The following is an 8839-nucleotide window of genomic DNA, read 5'->3' as shown; positions in this document are numbered from 1 at the left end:
GCAGCTTTATACAAGGCTTACATCATGAAGTACAATGCCAAACATTGAATGGAGTGGAGTTATTTAGCGCCTCATACTTAGCAGGAAGTGGCTTCTAAGTCCGCGCGCATGCGCGTGACGTCATATCTTTTGTAAGGAGTGATGGGTCAGAAATCGAACCAATGAAGTCCCATAGAAGGCGCATGCGCATTATAGCGGCGTGAGCCACTGTGACCAATTAGTGTCTTTTTAGACTCATATACCTGTGTATCACATTGCTGAAAGGATGGGTGCATATACTGAGCGTGATTGGCTCGGCTAAGTTACAAGAGGTGTGGCTAGACCTTTAAATAGCCTAACAATAGCAGTATGCCTCACCGCTGTGTGTGGAGCGGTCCTGCCGGTGGTCAGACCTTACCATCTAGCTAATTGTAAAAAGCAGTTTTTACTGCTGGTAATAGGGAATCCGTATGAAATACTGCCCCTGAAGATTCTCATGTTAGAGATGAAACGCGTAGGGCTATAATAGGAGTTATTTATGTCTAAGTGTTTTGGACTGAGCCTTATCTGACCCAGGGCAGAGTTAACCTGAACCTATATTCCCTGTTGGTGTGGCGTTAGGCCAGTAGCCTCAAGGAAAGAGGGAAGGTGGCTGCCTTTTCACCATCTGGGTCATTTAGCTCTTTTCATTTTCACACTACGGCATACTATTACCACTGACTGAGGGAGACAGGGTTCTATCTAGAGGGATACCTTGCAGTTTATATCCTCACCCTGCCCTTCACAAGTGTGTAGGAGGAATTATCTACATAGTATATATTTTTTTGGCCATAAGCATTGGCATAAGTGGTCTGATATATTTTTTTACCTTTCTAATATTTTTTCAATAAATTAATAAAGGCGAAGTTTTATATTTACTTCCTATTTTGGGAATTTTTGGCCCTTCAGTGATAAGTGTATGGTAAAATAGGATATCACATCTTTTCTTTCAGTGAGTTATTTGGAGTAAAGCATGCCGTCACTAAACTCTGGAGCAAAGTAAATGTGTTCTGTGTAGTGAAAAATCATGCTTCCCTTTCAGGCAATCTGATGGATGACATCTGGTTTGGTCACTGTCAGGAGAACCTACATGACTACATTGTGGCAACTTTTAAAGTGGACCTTTCACCACCTCTACCAACTCCAGGTCTTAGCATCTGTTAATGGGCACACTGATTCCAGCACAGTTGGAATTTTTCCTCTATCCCTCACCATACTAGAACAATCAATGCTTATAGTTTTGGTGCTCCATATACTATTTAGGCTCTGTAAATATACTATTTAGGCTCTGTACTGTCAGTAGGGCAGTCTCAGGTAGGAGCGGGAAAGGGATGTGATTCTAAACTGCAATTAGAATTGGACAATGTCAGAGCTGAGAACCTCTCTCCATTTGGAGTGGAAGAACATGACCAGCACACAGAGCCCTGACCTCAGCTAGGCCCTCTCATCAATGTCTCACAAATACTCCTCTGGATGAATGGGCAACAATTCTCATATTTACACTTCCCAATACTATAGTAGAGAGCCCTCCCAAAAGAGTGGAAGCTGCTTTATCTCCAAAGAGGAAACCAAATTCATATTAATGCCCATGGATTTAGAATGGGATGCTATGAAAGCTCCTGTTGAACTGTGTAACGTGTAGTTGTCCTAATGCTTTGGTATATGTGCTATGAAAAATCACCATCCAAAGCCATTAATTATATTTCTTTATTATACTCAAACTTACACAAGAAGCTGTCCCAGTTTTTATTGTACGGTAAGTTCTGCTGTTTCTACTGCTTTGAATATCTTACATATCTTACTGCCCTTTACACTTGGCAATCAGAATAATCAATGTGAAGAGCGTCAGACATTGTTTTTCAGCACTTTGCATGAATATTTTATGTAGAAAATATGAACATTAACAGCATATGTATATATGGGAATGCATGCATCACTTTACAGAATGACATGTTAGAGAGAAGGGAAAGAGTGCATAATGGAAGTGAATTTGTTTAACTTGATGAATTCAACTGCCCTTGCCAAGCAGAACTTTTACTGAGGAAAAGCAGAGAAAATTATCATATATTTGACAATGGATGTCACAAAGTCCATAAATGACCTGTCTTATGGAGAGCCCTGCTTAATGGGAAAAAGGAAGACATGATTTATGTGTGCTAAAGATATTTTTGTAGAATGGAGATTCTCATGAATTCTTCTGCAATGGCTCTTAATTAGCTGGACAGAAGAAAACCTTCTGTACAGAACTGTGGCCAGTATTCTATTAAGTAATATCAGATGTGAACTTTGTACCAATTTGTACAATCCAAAGATGGACATGGAACTGTATAATAGTTACACTGATTATAATATACACTCTCATTATCTATCTATCTATCTATCTATCTATCTATCTATCTATCTATCTATCTATCTATCTATCTATCTACACACACACACACCTATGTCTTTATCTACAGCAGCACTCTAATCAAATAGAGCTGAGAATGCATTGCTGCTATTTTCTGCCAGCAGAAAAAGGAACCAATTGAAGTCAATGGGAGGCTTTTTTTTCAGTGCTGAAATTCCACACCAAATTCCTCACCATTTTCCTCTGTGTGAATGCACCCTAAGGGCCCGTTCACATGGAGATTACAGGCGCACAATCTGGCACATATACACGTGTCAGAGTTTGCGCGCTGAAATCATATTCCATTCATTTCAATGTCGGGTTACGGGCATATAACACGTGTAATTTTGCGCGCGTGATTTTGCGGCCGCAAAATTATGTGCGTTATATTGCAAAAAAATCGAAAAAAATCAGGGCACTCACCAGCCAGTAGTAAAATTCACCAAACTTTAATAATCTTCCATAAAAATAGGTACTTGATCAGCATTTACAGACGGGGGTAGGGTAGATGGAATGTAGAAGAAATGAAGCGACGACCGTTTCCTGCTAAATGCACTTCATCAAGCCTATTTTTATGGAAGATTATTAAAGTTTGGTGAATTTTACTACTGGCTGGTGAGTGCCCTGATTTTTTTCTATTTTTTTGCACTATATTGGACTGTTTGTTTAACAGTGAGCACCACCTGAATGCCAGATCATCTAGTTTGAGATCCAGTGATTTGGTGTATGTTCACACCCACAGAACGGTGCCGCTGCTTTTGAACTTTTTTGCACTATGTATGTTATATGCCCGTAACCCGACATTGAAATGAATGGAATCTGATTTCAGTGCGCAAACTCTGACACGTGTATACGTGCCAGATTGCGCGTCCGTAATCTCCATGTGAATGGGCCCTTAGGACTGGTTCACAGCTGTGTTCAGGATTCCGTTCGAGGAGTCTACTGGAGGACCTCCCCTGAACGAAATACTGAATGCAATGAAAGCCCACAGACCCCATAGACCATAATGAGGTCTATGTGTTTTCCGCATGGTGTTTGCACGAATCATGCAGAGAAAGTAGTTCTTGAAGTACTTTTGCACTTTTTGCTCACCGCTTTTTAATGTGTTCGGTATACCCCAAGTGGACTCCCTGAACGGAATACTGAACGCAGATGTGGACCAGGCCATAGAAAAACACTCAGCAAAAATGATGTTCATGGAAGGATACCACAAAGGAACCTCTCATTGCAGCAAGCATTACAGTGCGTCTCTGAATTCATCAAGACCTAAATGGTTCAGGAAAAAAGTTAATTAACCTTATTGATATGCTATGGTACGACCAGAAAGCAGTATACACAAAACATGAGATGCTGAAAAACATTTGCAGCAGTTGTCCAAAATTCCTCTTCCTAGTGCAGTTCTTATTTGCTGGTACGGTAGATTTGCTGGAGATGATTACTGCTGTGGGGAAATCTATCTAACTTATTAAAACAAAGGGTTCACTTAATTTTTCTCCTTATTCAGTGGATGTTTACTCAATGTACTCGACTAAAGACAAAAAAAATAAGTATGTGTTTAATATGTGTCTAGTTAGGAGGCATTCACACTTGCGCCCCTGTGCACCCTGTGTCAGTCCGTACAGGCTGCATACGGACACTGGTGGTTTGTTTTTAAAACCTATTCAAATGAAGCCGTCCTTTATGCAGTTTCCCCGGGAAATAGGACGGAAACCTGGCGGACTGACACAGGGCGCACAGGGGCGCAAGTGTGAACGCACTCTTAGATGCTTTGTCTAAAACTGTAACTGTAACTTAGATAACAATCAGACATTTTATTAGGAATCAATGCAGAAATCCAGTTAATTCCAAAGGATTCACTTACTTTTTCTTGCAACTTTATGTATATAGTTATTTTAAGAAACATATCTAGTACAGTATATATGTATTGTATATTGTTGAATTCCTATGGGAGAAGCTAAAATGTAATATGTTAGGTGTACTTAAAATGATTCATTGTCTAATCGAAGAGTGCTGTACATACAACTATGATTCATTGCTCTAATATTTTTTACTGGCAAGGGTCACCTCTAAGGCCACATTCAAAGGGAAATCTATGTGCTACCAAAGATAATGTTGGACAGTAGTCATTAATAAGTATACTGTTGCAAAACTCAGATATCACAATCTACAAAGAACACACATAAAATGGTGGTAAAGCAGGAAACATAATGGCATGCATCAACACTTTGCATCAAGCCTTAGAAAAAAGTTTCTAAAATACTAATACCAAAATGACACCAACTGGTAGCACATTAATAGTACCTATTAGAGATGAGCGAATAGTATTCGATCGAGTAGATATTCGAGCGAATTCTACGGTATTCGAAATACTCGTACTCGATCAAGTACCACTCGCTATTCGAATGGAAAAGTTTGATGCAGAACCAGCATTGATTGGCCGAATGCTATACAGTCGGCCAATCAACGCTGGTTCTTCTCCTACCTTTAGAAGTCTTCTCCGTGCAGCTTCCCTGCGCGACGCTGCACGGAGAAGACTGCACGGATGATCCAGCCAGACCCTCACTCATGGACTTGGTAAGTGTAATTTGATCGAACGTTGCCTACCTATGAAAAACAGTAATAGCAATATTAGTGGGCTGTACTCAGTTTAGATGATGAAATCATTTCTTTACTCATTTGAGATCTAGAAGATGATCTTTTTATGAACATTTGGACACAGTGAGCTTACCGTGTGACTACATGTTTCTGAAAAGATAATGGGCCAGATTTATTAAGACTGCTATTTCATATTCCAGTCCTAGTAAAGGCCCTGACTGGCACAATTTGCTTTCTGTTTCAATTATACCTATGGGGAAACAGTCAGCTTTTCCGTAGGTATAATTCACATGCTGTGATTTCGTGTTCCGCGCTGGTTTTGGAAATAGCTGCATGTTCACATGGCGGTTCTTACCGCAAAATGGGCATGGGATTTGCTAGAATCCCATACACTTTTCTCTGACTGTAAAACTCTGCAATTTTTTCCGTGGCGTTTCCGCCATGGACAAATTGTGGCGTTTACGCTATGTGGGGCCCCGGCCTAACTCAAATCAGAAAACTGGCATGAGTTATAATAAAATGTCAAGCCAAGACGTTCTTCACCCTCTTTGCTTTGCAGAAAACTGGTGTAGATGGGATAATAAATACCTTCCAATATGTTTAGAATGGAATGGTGAGTTTGATCATGTTATCTCTATTATACTACTCAATGAATGACGTACATTGTTCTCTATAGGTACTGCAAATATAGCCAAACAGTATGATTGGAATCAGCCCAATTGTAATTCACTTCTGCATAATGCATCATCATGAATAGATCATCTTGTATGCCTCCTTAAACTGGCCACACACATTAGACTAAAATCAGGCAAACCTTGTGATTTTAGTAGCGTTGGCAGATTACCATTATGTCTATGTTACCTCAATGAGCACTGTATACTTTGCACCTAAGTCATAGTTACTGAACACAGATTACCACAAATTGCTTCACTTGTACTTGCTGGAACTAACAGGGTTTCACTAAGTTCTAACTGCAGGGTGACCAACGCTGGACCCCTTTCTGATTATGAGAACTAATGTCCTATGTCTCTTCATATGAATGGAGTGGTAGTTGAACATGTGCGCTTCCAATCAGATCAACTCTATAGCACCATGGAAGAGGAGCCAAATACAATTCTCTTATCTATGAGAGTCCCATAGAGATGAATATAGTGGCAGCTTACATGCTGGACTACCACTCAATTCATATGGGGGCACATGGACCCCCATTCTTATTATCATTGGGAGTCACAGCAGTTAGACCTCCACTATTTAAACAATCGAAAACACAGTGGAAAAGCATCACATGTTCTTCTGCATAATTTTTCACAGAAAATTTGCAGGGTTTTCCTCTGTGGACTTTCTGCCTCTGTTTAGGGCTAGTTCACATGGAGTTAACGCGTGCGCATTCTGGCATGTATACACGTGTCAGAATGTGAGCGCTCAAAACAGATCACAATCATTTAATTTGCCGGGATCGGTAAGTGACTCCGTGGCCCCCACAAACACTATTATTATACACGGGGGTCTTTTCAGACCCCCGAGTATAATGATCGGAGGCTCAGGAGAGGTAAGGGAACATAAAAATCTGTGTTACTCACCTCTATGGGCTCCAAACAGGCTTCAGGCCTAGTTGTGTGACGGCCCTGATGTCACATGACTGGAGCCTGCGTTCCGAGTCATGTCACGTCTTGGATGTCATTGAACATGGCCGACACCACCGACGAGTGCAGCGGAGCCAGGGAGAGGTAAGTAACAGTGTTTTTTATGTTGGTATCCCCCCTCGGTCTCCGATTATTATACTCTGGGGTCTGAAAAGACCCCAGATTATAATAATTGTTTATGGGTGTCCACAGTGGAGCATAATACTGTGTGCAGGGGCCACTATGGAGCATAATACTGTGTGCAGGGGCCACTATGGGGCATAATACTGTATGCAGGGGCCATTATGGGGCATAATACTGTATGCAGGGGCCATTATGGGGCATAATACTGTATGCAGGGGCCACTATGGGGCATAATACTGTATGCAGGGGCCATTATGGGGCATAATATTGTATGCAGGGGCCACTATGGGGCATAATACTGTGTGCAGGGGCCAATATGGGGTATAATGGTGTGCGCGGGAATGGGGGGGAGGGAGTCGGTTGGTCAAGGTCTTTGGTGTCGGTCGGGAGGGGGGGGTCACATGTCAAAAGTTTGCCACAGGGCCCCACCATTCCCAGTTACGCCACTGGATTTAATTGCTGTAATTTTATTAAATCTTATGAAACATAGGATGGATCTGCCATGATCAATTAAAACAGCATCCAGTAGGTGACCAGAGGATCTGTCGGTTGTGTCTACAGAGCCTGGCATGGAAGATTGAACAGAAGTACTGCACCAAGGTCAGTAAAACTAAGTAAGATCTGCAGAATCATCAATACATCTACAGTATGACAATCTGTTGAGTGGCACTGCCAAATATATATACACTACTGTTTAAGTTAGAGCCCCAGGCACAGGACTAGTTTGTCAGCTGTGTGAATGTCAGTCTATGCCCTAGACAGATTTGCTAGACAACAGTTCAGAAATAAGCAATATTTGGTTTCCATATCACTTGAGCTACTGGAACCAGTAATACAATATTTTGTTTGTTTTTCTTTCTCTAGTGTATGGATTGAATGTGTCAGTGTTGTTTCTGGATGTCTTATCTATAAAAGGCTTCAGCTTAATGTCAGTCTCATCACGGCTATTTATTTCAGTACTAACCTGTATTACATTTTTATCTAGCAGCCAGTGTACTGTAAAGTTTAAAGGAAAAATGCTAGATCAAACACTGAAATAGTAACAAACATCACAATATTCATATGGTATGGAAGCTGAACTCAGGCCGCCAGTTCGCTCATTTCTCAGTCAGTTTGTGCTACTAATTTTGCCCAAACCTGGCAGAAAACATTGTTCAATTTTAGGTGTAGGTTGAGAAAAAGCTATATCGTGCAGAAGGAATTATGTGCAGCTGTAAACAGGGAATAAACAAATAAAATGTTTTCTAAAAAATGTTATTGGAGTGCTCTGAAAGAGAAGCAGAATCTACAATGCAATATTATCCAATTTTAAAAACATGGAAAAATTAGAACTAGCAAAATTGCAAGTGGAAAAATTTACACAAATAGGTAAAATGTTAAGGCTGAAAACAAATTAAAGTAGCGTATAACAGTAAAAATGCCTCAGATATAGATGTTCTGTTGACTCATTATGTCAACCCATTTTGCGAATAAAATCAGCATCAATGATCAAATGGTCAACAAGGATCCAGATTCAGATGGTGCATTAGCTCATAGAGGGAGGTCCCATGTGAGAGAACCCATCTATGATATCCATTAGGTTATATAAAAAGCGTTTTTCATTATGCCATTCTACCGACTCTTTAATGCCCCTGTAAAAGGAGTTTCCTTTAATGCCTAATATGGTTTTCTGACCTCTATCAAAGGGTTGAAAGTTCCTGAAGTTGCCTGATATTAAGAATATCAAATTTACAACTTCAGTATTTAGCATCAGTCGTCATTGTGGCTCCTTCACATCTCTGCCATTTGAGGACTGGCTATAGCTACCTTGTGTGACAGAGTTGAGCTCTACTAGAACCCTCTTTCTGGATTGCCAGAAATCTACTCTGTATGGCCTCATGAGCACCCTTCATCCATAGGTCGAAACACGTTGGACGATGAGACATAATTAGGGTTGTTTTTAGGGACAGCTTGGTACTGCCCTTGTGAGGGCGTGTTTTTGGATTTCAGGGTTCAGAGGTCAGTTTGAAGTCATCGTACGTGACCCACCCAGGGCTCAAATGTGTTATATTCCACCCCTTTGTTGTGCGTT

Source organism: Leptodactylus fuscus, chromosome 3 (genome assembly GCF_031893055.1).
Source record: "Leptodactylus fuscus isolate aLepFus1 chromosome 3, aLepFus1.hap2, whole genome shotgun sequence".
Lineage (NCBI taxonomy): Eukaryota > Metazoa > Chordata > Amphibia > Anura > Leptodactylidae > Leptodactylus > Leptodactylus fuscus.
The sequence above is the reverse complement of the archived record's forward strand: the minus strand, read 5'-3'. Positions refer to the sequence as shown.